This window comes from Symphalangus syndactylus, chromosome 19 (assembly GCF_028878055.3).
Source record: "Symphalangus syndactylus isolate Jambi chromosome 19, NHGRI_mSymSyn1-v2.1_pri, whole genome shotgun sequence".
In the NCBI taxonomy this organism is placed as follows: domain Eukaryota; kingdom Metazoa; phylum Chordata; class Mammalia; order Primates; family Hylobatidae; genus Symphalangus; species Symphalangus syndactylus.
In genome coordinates, this window is record NC_072434.2 from 38,119,214 (window position 1) to 38,131,452 (window position 12,239).

Consider the following 12,239-nt stretch of genomic DNA (forward strand, 5'->3'; position numbering starts at 1 on the left):
CACAATGGAAAACTACAGATCCTGCGAAGGTTTAATATGCAGGACCTTAATAATGTATAATTTCGGTGGGTGAAGCCAAGATGGCCAAATAGGAACAGCTCCGGTCTACAGCTCCCAGCGTGAGTGACGCAGAAGATGGGTGATTTCTGCATTTCCATCTGAGGTACTGGGTTCATCTCACTAGGGAGTGCCAAACAGTGGGTGCAGGACAGTCGGTTTAGCGCACTGTGCGCGAGCTGAGCCGAAGCAGGGCAAGGCATTGTCTCACTCGGGAAGCACAAGGGGTCAGGGAGCTCCCTTTCCTAGTCAAAGAAAGGGGTGACAGATGGCACCTGGAAATTCGGGTCACTCCCACCCTAATACTGCACTTTTCCAACGGGCTTGGAAAATGGCACACCAGGAGAGTGTGTCCCGCACCTGGCTCGGAGGGTCCTACGCCCACGGAGTCTCGCTGATTGCTAGCACAGCAGTCTGAGATCAAACTGCAAGGCGGCAGCCAGGCTGGGGAAGGGGCACCCGCCATTGCCCAGGCTTGCTTAGGTAAACAAAGCAGCCAGGAAGCTCGAACAGGGAGGCCTGCCTGCCTCTGTAGGCTCCACCTCTGGGGGCAGGGCACAGACAAACAAAAAGTCAGCAGTAACCTCTGCAGACTTAAATGTCCCTGTCTGACAGCTTTGAAGAGAGTAGTGGTTCTCCCAGCATGCAGCTGGAGATCTAAGAACAGGCAGACTGCCTCCTCAAGTGGGTCCCTGACCCCCGAGCAGCCTAACTGGGAGGCACCCCCCAGTAGGGACAGACTGACACCTCACTCGGCTGGGTACTCCTCTGAAACAAAACTTCCAGAGGAACGATCAGGCAGCAGCATTCGTGGCTCACGAAAATCCGCTGTTCTGCAGCCACCGCTGCTGACACCCAGGCAAACAGGGTCTGGAGGGGACCTCTAGCAAACTCCAACAGACCTGCAGCTGAGGGTCCTGTCTGTTAGAAGGAAAACTAACAAACAGAAAGGACACCCACACCAAAAACCCATCTGTACATCACCATCATCAAAGACCAAAAGTAGAAAAAACTACAAAGATGGGGAGAAAATGGAGCAGAAAAACTGGAAACTCTAAAAAGCAGAGCACCTCTCCTCCTCCAAAGGAACGCAGTTCCTCACCAGCAATGGAACAAAGCTGGATGGAGAATGACTTTGACGAGTTGAGAGAAGAAGGCTGCAGACGATCAAACTACTCTGAGGTACAGGAGGAAATTCAAACCAATGGCAAAGAAGTTAAAAACTTTGAAAAAAAATTAGACAAATGTACAACTAAAATGACCAATGCAGAGAAGTGCTTAAAGGAGCTGATGGAGCTGAAAGCCAAGTTTCGAGAACTACGTCGTGAAGAATACAGAAGCCTCAGTAGCCGATGCGATCAACTGGAAGAAAGGGTATCAGTGATGGAAGATGAAATGAATGAAATGAAGCAAGAAAGGAAGTTTAGAGAAAAAAGAATAAAAAGAAATGAACAAAGCCTCCAAGAAATATGGGACTATGTGAAAAGACCAAACCTAAGTCTGATTGGTGTACCTGAAAGTGACGGGGAGAATGGAACCAAGTTGGAAAACACTCTGCAAGATATTATCCAGGAGAACTTCCCTAATCTAGCAAGGCAGGCCAACATTCAGATTCAGGAAATACAGAGAATGCCACAAAGATACTCCTCGAGAAGAGCAACCCCAAGACACATAATTGTCAGATTCACCAAAGTTGAAATGAAGGAAAAAATGTTAAGGGCGGCCAGAGAGAAAGGTCGGGTTACCCACAAAAGGAAGCCCATCAGACTAACAGCGGATCTCTCGGCAGAAACTCTACAAGCCAGAAGAGAGTGGGGGCCGATATTCAACATCTTAAAGAAAAGAATTTTCAGGGTGGAGCCAAGATGGCCGAATAGGAACAGCTCCGGTCTCCAGCTCCCAGCCCCAGTGACACAGAAGACGGGTGATTTCTGCATTTCTGCTTGAGGTACCGGTTTCATCTCACTAGGGAGTGCCTAACAGCGGGTTCAGGACAGTCGGTGAAGCGCACTGTGCGCGAGCCGAAGCAGGGCGAGGCATTGCCTCACTCGGGAAGCGTAAGGGGTCAGGGAGTTCCCTTTCCTAGTCAAAGAAAGGGGAAACAGACGGCACCTGGAATATCGGGTCAGTCCCGTCCTAATACTGCGCTTTTCCAACGGGCCTGGAAAACGGCACACTAGGAGATTGTGTCCCACACCTGGCTCGGAGGGTCCTATGCTCACAGAGTCTTGCTGATTGCTAGTACAGCAGTCTGAGATCACGCTGCAAGGTGGCAATGAGGCTGGGGGAGGGGCGCCCGCCATTGCCCAGGCTTGCTTAGGTAAACAAAGCAGCCAGGAAGCTCGAACTGGGTGGAGCCCACCACAGCTCAAGGAGGCCTGCCTGCCTCTGTAGGCTCCACCTCTGGGGGCAGGGCACAGACAACCAAAAACTCAGCGAGAACCTCCACAGCCTTAAATGTCCCTGTCTGACTGACAGCTTTGAAGAGAGTAGTGGTTCTCCCAGCACGCAGCTGGAGATCTGAGAACGGACAGACTGCCTCCTAAAGTGGGTCCCTCACCCCTGAGCAGCCTAACTGGGAGGCACCCCCCAAGTAGGGACAGACTGACACCTCATTCAACCGGGTACTCCTCTGAGACAAAACTTTCAGAGGAACTATCAGACAGCTGAATTTGTGGTCTCACGAAAATCCGCTGTTCTGCAGCCACTGCTGCTGACACCCAGCCAAACAGGGTCTGGAGTGGACCTCTAGTAAACTCCAACAGACCTGCAGCTGAGGGTCTTGTCTGGTAGAAGGAAAATTAACAAACAGAAAGGACATCCACACCAAAAACCCATCTGTACATCACCATCATCGAAGACAAAAAGTAGACAAAACCACAAAGATGGGGAAAAAACAGACCAAAAAAACTGGAAACTCTAAAAAACAGCACCTCTCCTCCTCCAAAGGAACGCAGTTCCTCACCAGCAACGGAACAAAGCTGGATGGAGGATGACTTTGATGAGTTGAGAGAAGAAGGCTTCAGACGATCAAACTACTCTGAGCTACGAGAGGAAATTCAAAACAATAGCAAAGAAGTTAAAAACTTTGAAAAAAAATTAGAAGAATGGATAACTAGAATAACCAATGGAGAGAAGGGCTTAAAGGAGATGATGGAGCTGAAAGCCAAGTTTCGAGAACTACGCGAAGAATGCAGAAGCCTCAGTAGCAGATGCGATCAACTGGAAGAAAGGGTATCGCTGATAGAAGATGAAATGAATGAAATGAAGAGAGAAGGGAAGTTTAGAGAAAAGAGAATAAAAAGAAATGAACAAAGCCTCCAAGAAATTTGGGACTATGTGAAAAGACCAAACCTACGTCTGATTGGTGTACCTGAAAATGATGGGGAGAATGGAACCAAGTTGGAAAACACTCTGCAAGATATTATCCAGGAGAACTTCCCCAATCTAGCAAGGCAGGCCAGCATTCAGATTCAGGAAATACAGAGAACGCCACAAAGATACTCCTCGAGAAGGGCAACTCCAAGACACATAATTGTCAGATTCACCAAAGTTGAAATGAAGGAAAAAATGTTAAGGGCAGCCAGAGAGAAAGGTCGGGTTACCCACAAAGGGAAGCCCATCAGACTAACAGCTGATCTCTCAGCAGAAACTCTACAAGCCAGAAGAGAGTGGGGGCCGATATTCAACATTCTTAAAGAAAAGAATTTTCAACCCAGAATTTCCTATCCCGCCAAACTAAGCTTCATAAGTGAAGGAGAAATAAAATACTTTACAGACAAGCAAATGCTGAGTGATTTTGTCACCACCAGGCCTGCCCTAAAAGAGCTCCTGAAGGAAGCACTAAACATGGAAAGGAACAATCGGTACCAGCCCCTGCAAAAACATGCCAAATTGTAAAGACCATTGAGGCTAGGAAGAAACTATAGCAACTAACGAGCAAAATAACCAACTAACATCATAATGACAGGATCAGATTCACACATAACAATATTCACGTTAAATGTAAATGGGCTAAATGCTCCAATCAAAAGACACAGACTGGCAAACTGGATAAGGAGTCAGGACCCATCAGTGTGCTGTATTCAGGAAACCCATCTCACGTGCAGAGACACACATAGACTCAAAATAAAGGGATGGAGGAAGATCTATCAAGCAACTGGAAAACAAAAAAAGGCAGGGGTTGCAATCCTAGTCTCTGATAAAATAGACTTTAAACCAACAAAGATCAAAAGAGACAAAGAAGGCCATTACATAATGGTAAAGGGATCAATTCAACAAGAAGAGCTAACTATCCTAAATATATATGCACCCAACACAGGAGCACCCAGATTCATAAAGCAAGTCCTCAGTGACCTACAAAGAGACTTAAACTCCCACACAATAATAATGGGAGATTTTAACACCCCACTGTCAGCATTAGACAGATCAACGAGACAGAAAGTTAACAAGGATATCCAGGAATTGAACTCAGCTCTACATAAAGTGGACCTAATAGACATCTACAGAACTCTCCACCCCAAATCCACAGAATATACATTTTTTTCAGCACCACACCACACCTATTCCAAAATTGACCACATAGTTGGAAGTAAAGCTCTTCTCAGCAAATGTAAAAGAACAGAGATTATAACAAACTGTCTCTCAGACCACAGTGCAATCAAACTAGAACTCAGGATTAAGAAACTCAGTCAAAACCGCTCAACTACATGGAAACTGAACAACCTGCTCCTGAATGACTATTGGGTACATAATGACATGAAGGCAGAAATAAAGATGTTCTTTGAAACCAACGAGAACAAAGACACAACATGCCAGAATCTCTGGGACACGTTCAAAGCAGTGTGTAGAGGGAAATTTATAGCACTAAATGCCCACAAGAGAAAGCAGGAAAGATCCAAAATTGACACCCTAACATCACAATTAAAAGAACTAGAAAAGCAAGAGCAAACACATTCAAAAGCTAGCAGAAGGCTAGAAATAACTAAAGTCAGAGCAGAACTGAAGGAAATAGAGACACAAAAAACCCTTCAAAAAATTAATGAATCCAGGAGCTGGTTTTTTGAAAAGATCAACAAAATTGATAGACCGCTAGCAAGACTAATAAAGAAGAAAAGAGAGAAGAATCAAATAGATGCAATAAAAAACGAAAAAGGGGATATCACCACCGATCCCACAGAAATACAATCTACCATCAGAGAATACTACAAACACCTCTATGCAAATAAACTAGAAAATCTAGAAGAAATGGATAAATTCCTCGACAAATACACCCTCCCAAGACTAAACCAGGAAGAAGTTGAATCTCTGAATAGACCAATAACAGGTTCTGAAATTGTGGCAATAATCAATAGCTTACCAACCAAAAAGAGTCCAGGACCTGATGGATTCACAGCTGAATTCTACCAGAGGTACAAGGAGGAACTGGTACCATTCCTTCTGAAACTATTCCAATCGATAGAAAAAGAGGGAATCCTCCCTAACACATTTTACGAAGCCAGCATCGTCCTGATACCAAAACCTGGCAGAGACATAACCAAAAAAGAGAATTTCAGACCAATATCCTTGATGAACATTGATGCAAAAATCCTCAATAAAATACTGGCAAACCAAATCCAGCAGCACATCAAAAAGCTTATCCACCATGATCAAGTGGGCTTCATCCCTGGGATGCAAGGCTGGTTCAACATACGCAAATCAATAAATGTAATCCAGCATATAAACAGAACCAAAGACAAAAACCACATGATTATCTCAATAGATGCAGAAAAGGCCTTTGACAAAATTCAACAGCCCTTCATGCTAAAAACTCTCAATAAATTAGGTATTGATGGGACGTATCTCAAAATAATAAGAGCTATCTACAACAAACCCACAGCCAATATCATACTGAATGGGCAAAAACTGGAAGCATTCCCTCTGAAAACTGGCACAAGACAGGGATGCCCTCTCTCACCGCTCCTATTCAACATAGTGCTGGAAGTTCTGGCCAGAGCAATCAGGCAGGAGAAGGAAATAAAGGGTATTCAATTAGGAAAAGAGGAAGTCAAATTGTCCCTGTTTGCAGATGACATGATTGTATATCTAGAAAACCCCATTGTCTCAGCCCAAAATCTCCTTAAGCTGATTAGCAACTTCAGCAAAGTCTCAGGATACAAAATCAATGTACAAAAATCACAAGCATTCTTGTACACCAATAACAGACAAACAGAGAGCCAAATCATGAGTGAAATCCCATTCACAATTGCTTCAAAGAGAATAAAATACCTAGGAATCCAACTTACAAGGGATGTGAAGGACCTCTTCAAGGAGAACTACAAACCACTGCTCAATGAAATAAAAGAGGATACAAACAAATGGAAGAACATTCCATGCTCATGGGTAGGAAGAATCAATATTGTGAAAATGGCCATACTGCCCAAGGTAATTTATAGATTCAATGCCATCCCCATCAAGCTACCAATGACTTTCTTCACAGAATTGGAAAAAACTACTTTAAAGTTCATATGGAACCAAAAAAGAGCCTGCATCGCCAAGTCAATCCTAAGCCAAAAGAACAAAGCTGGAGGCATCATGCTACCTGACTTTAAACTATACTACAAGGCTACAGTAACCAAAACAGCATGGTACTGGTACCACAACAGAGACATAGATCAATGGAACAGAACAGAGCCCTCAGAAATGATGCCGCATAGCTACAACTATCTGATCTTTGACAAACCTGACAAAAACAAGAAATGGGGAAAGGATTCCCTATTTAATAAATGGTGCTGGGAAAACTGGCTAGCCATATGTAGAAAGCTGAAACTGGATCCCTTCCTTACACCTTATACAAAAATTAATTCAAGATGGATTAAAGACTTATATGTTAGACCTAAAACCATTAAAATCCTACAAGAAAACCTAGGCAATACCATTCAGGACATAGGCGTGGGCAAGGACTTCATGTCTAAAACACCAAAAGCAATGGCAACAAAAGCCAAAATCGACAAATGGGATCTCATTAAACTAAAGAGCTTCTGCACAGCAAAAGAAACTATCATCAGAGTGAACAGGCAACCTACAGAATGGGAGAAAATTTTTGCAACCTACTCATCTGACAAAGGGCTAATATCCAGAATCTACAATGAACTCAAACAAATTTACAAGAAAAAAACAAACAACCCCATCAAAAAGTGGGCAGAGGACATGAACAGACACTTCTCAAAAGAAGACATTTATGCAGCCAAAAAACACATGAAGAAATGCTCATCATCACTGGCCATCAGAGAAATGCAAATCAAAACCACAGTGAGATACCATCTCACACCAGTTAGAATGGCCATCATTAAAAAATCAGGAAACAACAGGTGCTGGAGAGGATGTGGAGAAATAGGAACACTTTTACACTGTTGGTGGGACTGTAAACTAGTTCAACCATTGTGGAAGTCAGTGTGGCGATTCCTCAGGGATCTAGAACTAGAAATACCATTTGACCCAGCCATCCCATTACTGGGTATATACCCAAAGGACTATAAATCATGCTGCTATAAAGACACATGCACACGTATGTTTATTGCGGCACTATTCACAATAGCAAAGAGTTGGAACCAACCCAAATGTCCAACAACGATAGACTGGATTAAGAAAATGTGGCACATATACACCATGGAATACTATGCAGCCATAAAAAATGATGAGTTTTGTCCTTTCTAGGGACATGGATGAAACTGGAAAACATCATTCTCAGTAAACTATAGCAAGGACAAAAAACCAAACACCGCATGTTCTCACTCATAGGTGGGAATTGAACAATGAGAACTCATGGACACAGGAAGGGGAACATCACGCTCCGGGGACTGTTGTGGGGTGGGGGGAGGGGGGAGGGACAGCATTAGGAGATACACCTAATGCTAAATGACGAGTTAATGGGTGCAGGAAATCAACATGGCACATGGATACATATGTAATAAACCTGCACATTGTGCACATGTACCCTAAAACCCTAAAGTATAATAAAAAAAAAAAAAAGAAAAAGAAAAAAAAAAAGAAAAGAATTTTCAACCCAGAATTTCATATCCAGCCAAACTAAGCTTCATAAGTGAAAGAGAAATAAAATACTTTACAGACAAGCAAATGCTGAGAGATTTTGTCACCACCAGGCCTGCCCTAAAAGAGCTCCTGAAGGAAGCACTAAACATGGAAAGGAACAACTGGTACCAGCCCCTGCAAAAACATGCCAAATTGTAAAGACCATCGAGGCTAGGAAGAAACTGCATCAACTAACGAGCAAAATAACCAGCTAACGTCACAATGACAGGATCAAATTCACACATAACAATATTAACTTTAAATGTAAATGGGCTAAATGCTCCAATTAAAAGACACAGACTGGCAAATTGGATAAGGAGTCAAGACCCATCAGTGTGCTGTATTCAGGAAACCCATCTCACGTGCAGAGACACACATAGACTCAAAATAAAGGGATGGAGGAAGATCTACCAAGCAAATCGAAAACAAAAAAAGGCAGGGGTTGCAATCCTAGTCTCTGATAAAATAGACTTTAAACCAACAAAGATCAAAAGAGACAAAGAAGGCCATTACATAATGGTAAAGGGATCAATTCAACAAGAAGAGCTAACTATCCTAAATATATATGCACCCAATATAGGAGCACTCAGATTCATAAAGCAAGTCCTGAGTGACCTACAAAGAGACTTAAACTCCCACACAATAATAATGGGAGATTTTAATACCCCACTGTCAACATTAGACAGATCAACGAGACAGAAAGTTAACAAGGATACCCAGGAATTGAACTCAGCTCTGCACCAAGAGGACCTAATAGACATCTACAGAACTCTCCACCCCAAATCAACAGAATATACATTTTTTTCAGCACCACACCACACCTATTCCAAAATTGACCATATAGTTGGAAGTAAAGCTCTCCTCAGCAAATGTAAAAGAACAGAAATTATAACAAACTGTCTGTCAGACCACAGTGCAATCAAACTAGAACTCAGGATTAAGAAACTCACTCAAAACCGCTCAACTACATGGAAACTGAACAACCTGCTCCTGAATGACTACTGGGTACATAACGAGATGAAGGCAGAAATAAAGATGTTCTTTGAAACCAATGAGAACAAAGACACAACATACCAGAATCTCTGGGACACATTCAAAGCAGTGTGTAGAGGGAAATTTATAGCACTAAATGCCCACAAGAGAAAGCAGGAAAGATCTAAAATTGACAACCTAACATCACAACTAAAAGAACTAGAAAAGCAAGAGCAAACATATTCAAAAGCTAGCAGAAGGCAAGAAATAACTAAAATCAGAGCAGAACTGAAGGAAATAGAGACACAAAAAACCCTTCAAAAAGTTAATGAATCCAGGAGCTGGTTTTTTGAAAAGATCAACAAAATTGATAGACCGCTAGCAAGACTAAAAAAAAAGGGAGAAGAATCAAAAAGATGCAATAAAAAATGATAAAGGTGATATCACCACCAATTCCACAGAAATACAATCTACCATCAGAGAATACTACAAACACCTCTATGCAAATAAACTAGAAAATCTAGAAGAAATGGTTAAATTCCTCGACAAATACACCCTCCCAAGACTAAACCAGGAAGAAGTTGAATCTCTGAATAGACCAATAACAGGCTCTGAAATTGTGGCAATAATCAATAGCTTACCAACCAAAAAGAGTCCAGGACCTGATGGATTCACAGCCGAATTCTACCAGAGGTACAAGGAGGAACTGGTACCATTCCTTCTGAAACTATTCCAATCGATAGAAAAAGAGGGAATCCCCCCTAACACATTTTATGATGCCAGCATCATCCTGATACCAAAGCCTGGCAGAGACACAACCAAAAAAGAGAATTTCAGACCAATATCCCTGATGAACATTGATGCAAAAATCCTCAATAAAATACTGGCAAACCGAATCCAGCAGCACATCAAAAATCTTATCCACCATGATCAAGTGGGCTTCATCCCTGGGATGCAAGGCTGGTTCAACATATGCAAATCAATAAATGTAATCCAGCAATATAAACAGAACCAAAGACAAAAACCACATGATTATCTCAATAGATGCAGAAAAGACCTCTGACAAAATGCAACAATGCTTCATGCTAAAAACTCTCAATAAATTAGGTATTGATGGGACGTATCTCAAAATAATAAGAGCTATCTATGACAAACCCACAGCCAATATCATACTGAATGGGCAAAAACTGGAAGCATTCCTTTTGAAAACTGGCACAAGACAGGGATGCCCTCTCTCATCACTCCTATTCAACATAGTGCTGGAAGTTCTGGCCAGGGCAATCAGGCAGGAGAAGGAAATAAAGGATATTCAATTAGGAAAAGAGGAAGTCAAATTGTCCCTGTTGCAGATGACGTGATTGTATATCTAGAAAACCCCATTGTCTCAGCCCAAAATCTCCTTAAGCAGATAAGCAACTTCAGCAAAGTCTCAGGATACAAAATCAATGTGCAAAAATCACAAGCATTCTTGTACACCAATCACAGACAAATAGAGAGCCAAATCATGAGTGAACTCCCATTCACAATTGCTTCAAAGAGAATAAAATACCTAGGAATCCAACTTACAAGGGATGTGAAGGACCTCTTCAAGGAGAACTACAAACCACTGCTCAATGAAATAAAAGAGGATACAAACAAATGGAAGAACATTCCATGCTCATGGGTTGGAAGAATCAATATCGTGAAAATGGCTGCACTGTCCAAGGTAATTTATAGATTCAATGCCATCCCCATCAAGCTACCAAAGACTTTCTTCACAGAATTGGAAAAAACTACTGTAACGTTCATATGGAACCAAAAAAGAGCCCACATCGCCAAGTCAATCCTAAGCCAAAAGAACAAAGCTGGAGGCATCACGCTACCTGACTTCAAACTATACTACAAGGCTACAGTAACCAAACAGCATGGTACTGGTACCAAAACAGAGACATAGATCAATGGAACAGAACAGAGCTCTCAGAAATAATGCTGCATATCTACAACTATCTGATCTTTGACAAACCTGACAAAAATAAGCAATGGGATAAGGATTCCCTATTTAATAAATGGTGCTGGGAAAACTGGCTAGCCATATGTAGAAAGCTGAAACTGGGTCCCTTCCTTACACCTTATACCAAAATTAATTCAAGATGAATTAAAGACTTACATGTTAGACCTAAAATCATATAATCCCTAGAAGAAAACCTAGGCAATACCATTCAGGACATAGGCATGGGCAAGGACTTCATGTCTAAAACACCAAAAGCAATGGCAACAAAAGCCAAAATTGACAAATGGGATCTAATTAAACTAAAGAGCTTCTGCACAGCAAAAGAAACTATCATCAGAGTGAACAGGCAACCTACAAAATGGGAGAAGATTTTCGCAACCTACTCATCTGACAAAGGGCTAATATCCGGAATCTACAATGAACTCAAACAAATTTACAAGAAAAAAACAAACAATCCCATCAAAAAGTGGGTGAAGGACATGAACAGACACTTCTCAAAGAAGACATTTATGCAGCCAAAAAACACATGAAAAAATGCTCATCATCACTGGCCATCAGAGAAATGCAAATCAAAACCACAATGAGATACCATCTCAGACCAGTTAGAATGGTGATCATTAAAAAGTCAGGAAACAACAGGTGCTGGAGAGGATGTGGAGAAATAGGAACACTTTTACACTGTTAGTGGGACTGTAAACTAGTTCAACCATTGTGGAAGTCAGTGTGGCGATTCCTCAGGGATCTAGAACTAGAAATACCATTTGACCCAGTCATCCCATTACTGGGTATATACACAAAGGACTATAAATCATGCTGCTATAAAGACACATGCACATGTATGTTTATTGTGGCACTATTCACAATAGCAAAGACTTGGAACCAACCCAAATGTCCAACAACAATAGACTGGATTAAGAAAATGTGGCACATATACACCAGGAAATACTATGCAGCCATAAAAAAGGATGAGTTCACGTCCTTTGTAGGGACATGGATGAAGCTGGAAACCAGCATTCTCAGTAAACTATCGCAAGGACAAAAAACCAAACACCACATGTTCTCACTCATAGGTGGGAATTGAACAATGAGAACACATGGACACAGGAAGGGGAACATCACACACCAGGGACTATTGTGGGGTGGGAGGAGG

At 42.0% G+C, this 12,239-nt stretch overlaps 1 protein-coding gene across 1 annotated transcript in view; it reads right to left on the reverse strand.

Annotated features, from left to right (window-relative positions):
- Nucleotides 1–12,239, reverse strand: part of C19H1orf21 (chromosome 19 C1orf21 homolog) — a 262,347-nt gene that overhangs the window by 62,777 nt on the left and 187,331 nt on the right. The window lies entirely within an intron of this gene.